The following is a 5,537-nucleotide window of genomic DNA, read 5'->3' as shown; positions in this document are numbered from 1 at the left end:
AGGTCACCCAGGTATTTTCTTACCAGATAAACACTATCAACTGAGCTTCCAGCCCAACCTTTCTGCCCTCCCCCGACTGCCACCTTTGATAGTTATTTCTCTTTCAACAATCTTATCTTTGTTTGGTTATTTTACAGTTTTGCTACTGTTTCCTAAGGCATCGTAGAATTTAGAAAAACTTAAATCTAAGGAGCTTGTTTACTTAAAAGCATCTTTTAATCGGAAGATCTTGCTGTCTCAGACCGGATCTCTCACTGGGACCCTGATTAGGCTAGAGTGGCTGGCTAGTCCGCCCCAGGGGTATGGCTGTCTGTGCTTCCAGCTCCAGAGCTGGGATTAGGAGCCCAGGCCGGCACACCCTGCTCTGTCGCTGTAGAACAAGGCTGTGCTTCAAGCACTTAGTGGATCAAGCTGTCTCTTCAACACCAGCATCTCTCTGCCTTTGGTCCGGATCATCACATCTTACACACAGACTCCGGGCAGGCCAGATAGCCCAGTGGGTAAAGGCACAGCCATCAAGCCTGACAACCTGAGTTTAATTCCTGGGACCCACATGTCGGAAGGAGAGACCTGACTTTCCCAAATTGTCCTCCGAGCTTCGTCGGCACATCCTGCACATACGCAAAATTAAATTAAAGTAAGTTCAGGCCAAGGAAAGGTCACTTTCCCACAGTTCAGTTCTCTGAGAACTCCCACCTCCCTCTGGAAGTCACAGTCTGAGAGGGAGCAGTTCCAGCTCTTCCGTCTGCCTTCCTCATCTGTTCGTTCGGAAAAGAGCAGCTGCCACCAATGCGCTTCCTCCGCTGTCCCTTTCCCACTAACCGAACTTAGTCTCTGGCAGTGAAGGTGTGTGGCCACCTTCTGATTTCTTGAGAGCTGCAGATGCAGGGTCAGCCTTTCAGAGACGTTATTGTTTCATTGCGTCACACTTCCTTTCTGTGAGTCCGTTAATGCCTCTAGAGCATGCCGCCCCCTCTGGAGCTGGGTGTATCTGTGCTGTGTGGTTTTCTCCTGCAACAAAGGGTGGTTGAGTACGTTTATCAAGCAAGCTTTATACCCTCAACCCCGGGGCTGGGGATTCCTCCTAGGGCCTTGCCTGTGGGTCAACACTCTACTACAAGTATCCTTTTTCTTATATTTTCATATTAAAATTATCTTCTAGGAAGCAAAAGACAACATTCAAGAACAAAGGCTATACTTTTAAATAATCATGTGTATCTGTGTATGTGCTTGTGCATGTAAACGTTTGGGGAGGCCAGAAGAGGGCATCAGATCCCCACGGCTGAAGTTAGAGGTGGTTGAGGAGCTGCCCAATGAAAGTGCTGAGAACTGAACTCTGTTCCTTCACAAAAGCAAAATGCTCTGAACCACTAAGACATCTCCCAGTCTCCCAAAGGCTATCTTACCGTTTGTTTGAGCCAGGGTCTCCTTTATCCTAGGCTGGGCTGGAACTCCTTTCTGAGAGTGACCTTGAACTACTGATCCTCGAGAACAGGCCACCATGTCTCGTCTCTGTGGTCTCTACCCCCAGCTCAGCTTAGTTGACTTGAGTGCACTCACAGTGGGGACTGAACCCAAGGCCTTCTGCACGCTGGGCCAGCCAGAACTACGTTCCGTCTACAGACTTACCAAACTCCTAAAACTGCAGCCCGGAGTCTAAATTCTACACAAGCTTAAGATCCAAGGGCACACTTTTCCCTTTTTGTTTTCTAACAAATACTTACCATTTACAGACAGCCTACAGCACATCCTACCTTCTTCCACTCTGGCTTTGGAGTAACTCATGAGGTTTGGGGGAAGGGTCAGGAGGCCAGAACTGTGGAGATCGAAAAGTCGGGGAAGCTACATGGAGTGCAGTGATCCTCACGACGGCTCCATTTCAGCTCCCCTCACATTTTAATTGACGTTGGCTTTGGTCCTTACTTATTTTAGCTAGAGGAGAATTTTGAAAGTTTGAGGGGACACAGTAGGGCCAGCATGCTGTAAATTCAGGCAGCTGTTGGGAGGAGGGGCATGGAAAAGAGGAAGAGAGTCTGTGTGGCAAGGAAAGCAGGTAGGTTAGCGATGGAGGTCAGAGAGCAGATGCCAGGGCGCAAGAGGGTGGTCTTTGGAGAAAGTGAGAAAGCCCAGAGTGTAGGGGCAAGCATAGTAAGGATTTGGACAGATATTCAAAGAAGAAAAAGACAGAAAAAAAACATAGAAAAATCGAAGTGTGGGACGTAGAGGGATGGCTCAGTGTTCCAGAGCATGCACTGCTCCTGCACAGGACGATAGTTCAGTTCCCAGGCCCTGGGTCAGGACCGATCCAGAGGATCCGGTGCTCTCTTCTGACATCCTGGGGCAACTGCACTCATACACCTACATCCCTCAGCCCCGCCCACATATGCTCATGCATGCACACAATTAAAGGTTAAAAATAAGTCTTTCTAAAAGTATCAGAGCCTCTTATGCATTAGACTTCTGTATAGGGTGATGGAACCTTGTGCTTTCCCCAGCCTGCTCTGTAATAGAGAGAAATGCTCCTTGGCTCAAGAATCCAGGGTGCATTGTTCTTCCTACAACTGCAAGCGAATAGTTCCAATTCCCAGACTTGCCTAGCACTCACCCACCCCTTTCCATCCCAGCACCCATTGCAGGCCACCAAACCTCTCCGGAACTGAGACCTTAATTGGTCCACTGGTGTATCCTTCAGAAAACAGGTGCTGCACTCCCATGGAGTAATTTGCAGAGATGTTAATTAAGAGGCAAGGAGGAGCTTAGAGATAACATAGTTCCCCCAGGGGAACTAGTTACAGCAAGAAGCTTGAGCAAGCCCCAGGGTCGTGGGGAGAGATTGTTTACTGCCCTGAGGAGAAGTTAGTGTTTGGAAAACCTGCCTGATAGGTGCCCTGGATGGAAAGAGGAGCCAGTTCACTGTGACCCAGCAGAACAAATTCTGTCCTCTCCGCTCTCCTAGTTCTGTGTCCCATTGGCCAAGCTCAGTCAGAAGTGGTGGGTGTCCAAGTACAGCCTGTGAGGGTGGCTTCCCAAGGCACAAGAGAGGGGAGGCGGAGAACTGGATTCTGGGGGCCACAGATACCTAGAACAACCCGCATCCCCTCTCCCTCCCCCTCCCCACTCCCTCCTCTCATCGAAATAAGTCTCTGAGTCTTTCTTGTGCTTTGAACTTGTCACCCTCAGAAGGGACTCCGTGCACAGCACTAGCTCTGGAGAGATTGTCTTCCAACTCTGCATTCACTCACCGGTGGACAGAGGCAGCTGCCCAGGGGAACCAGCTACAGGGAAGGCTCGAGAGAAGAGTCTCAGACTGTGGAGGCAGAGACATCTGGTGACAGCTAGGTGGCATGAAGCTCAGCGGGAGCCGTACTTCTTAGAGGTGTACCCCTGACCAAACCTACAAATGCTGCTTCCTGGTCAAGGCTTCTTTTTTTCTTTCTTATATTTCATTCTATATTAAAAAAAAAATTTTTTTTTTGGTTCTTTTTTTTCGGAGCTGGGGACCGAACCCAGGGCCTTGCACTTCCTAGGCAAGCGCTCTACCACTGAGCTAAATCCCCAACCCCATTAAAATGTTTTCAATGAACTCACAAAGTGTTTTTCTTCCTAAAGTTGTCTCCCCTGTTGGAAAGCTTCGAGCTGGGTGTGCCAGCTCATGCCTGAGGTCCTGCCGCTGGAGCCTGAGGGAGCTTCAAGGTCATCCCCCCAAACATAATGAGTTCCTGGCTGGCCAGGGCTGTAAGGACCATCCTACCCTACCCTACCCTGCCCCAGATAACACACATGAAGTCCAGGAGTTTATAATGGTACTTGAGGGTCTTATTAGCTTGATCCTCCTGCCTCAGCCTCCTAGAACTGGGAGGACAGGATTACGACAGTGCGCTGCTATACTCAGATACCTTCCAGAATGGTTTGTTGTTGTTTTGCTTCTGAGACAGGGCCTTATGTGCCCTAGCCCACATATATACATTTTTCAAAATGTTCATATATACAAGTGTCAGGGGACGCTCAAGTGTCACAGCACATGGGTGACAGTCAGGGGAGTTAGCTCCCTCTTTCTACCATGTGGGTACCGAGTGTCGAATTTATTATCAGGGTGGTAGCAGGCACTTTTACACACGCGGCCGTCTCGAAGGCCTTCATTTTAGCCTTCCTGTTTTCCTGCCTCCACCTCCCACATGCGGGGATTACAGATGCTCGCCATGGCGTCCGGTTTATGCAGTTCTGAGCTACAACATTCTCAGAAGCACTGTACCAAATGAGCTACATCCCAGTCCCATTCACAAAGATTTTATTTTACACAAAGCTGGTTAGGGGTGTGTGTGTGTGTGTGTGTGTGTGTGTGTGTGTGTGTGTGTGTGTGTGTGTGTGTGTGTGTGTGTGTGTGTGTATGTGTGCATGTGTGTATGTGTGTGTATGTGTGTGTATATGTGTGTATGTGTATGTGTGCATGTGTATGTGTGTGCATGTGTATGTGTGTGTGTGTCCAAGCTTATGTGTATGTACGAGTATGGAGGTGCCTGAGAGGACAGAGAAGGCATCAAATCCTCTCATTAGTCACTTTTAAAAGATGCTGATGGGGAAAGGACTAGAGAGATGGCTCAGTGGTTAAGAACCTTTGCTGTTCTTCCAGAGGACCTGAGTTTGGCTCCTGTAATCCATATCAGTGACTCACAAACCCCTGTCAGTCCAGCAGCTCCGGGGGAGCTAACATACTCTTCTGGCTTCCTCAAGCATCCTCCAGTGTGTGTGCCTGCACATGTGTGCATACACTTACACACATGCACACATGCACACATACACGCACATACACACACAAGCACACACACACACACACACACATACACATGCACATACACATGCACACACACACATACACATGCACACACACACACACACACACATGCACACACACGCACACAGAGGCACATAAATAAAAATTAAAAAGTCAGGATGGTTAAGGTAGCAGAGGCAAAGTGGACCTCTGAGTTCAAGACCAAGCCAGCCAGGGTAGTAAGACTATATCTAAAAATATAAATACAATATTTTTAAAAGAATTATTTATGGGGTTGGGGATTTAGCTCAGTGGTAGAGCGCTTGCCTAGCAAGCGCAAGGCCCTGGGTTCGGGTCCCCAGCTCCAAAAAAAAAAAAAAAAAAAAAAAAGAATTATTTATTTATTTTGTATATGAGTACATTGTTGCTGTCTTCAGATACACCAGAAGAGGGCATTGGATCCCATTACAGATGGTTGTGAGCCACCATGTGGTTGCTGGGAATTGAACTCAGGACCTCTAGAAGAGCAGGCAGTGCTCCTAACCACTGAGCCATCTCTTCAACCCCCACACTAAATTTTTTTAAAAAGAAATTTTTTTGTTTGTTTTTTTGTCTTTGTTTGCTTGTTTTGGTTTGTTTGGCTTGGGTTTTTTTTTGTTGTTGTTGTTGGTGGTGGTGGTGGTGGTTTTTGTGGGTTTTTTTGAGACAGGATTTCTTTGTGTAGTCCTGGCTACCCTGGAACTCACTATATACACCAGCCTATCCT

The sequence above is a fragment of the Rattus rattus genome, chromosome 2, assembly GCF_011064425.1.
Source record: "Rattus rattus isolate New Zealand chromosome 2, Rrattus_CSIRO_v1, whole genome shotgun sequence".
Classification (NCBI taxonomy): domain Eukaryota; kingdom Metazoa; phylum Chordata; class Mammalia; order Rodentia; family Muridae; genus Rattus; species Rattus rattus.
The sequence above is the reverse complement of the archived record's forward strand: the minus strand, read 5'-3'. Positions refer to the sequence as shown.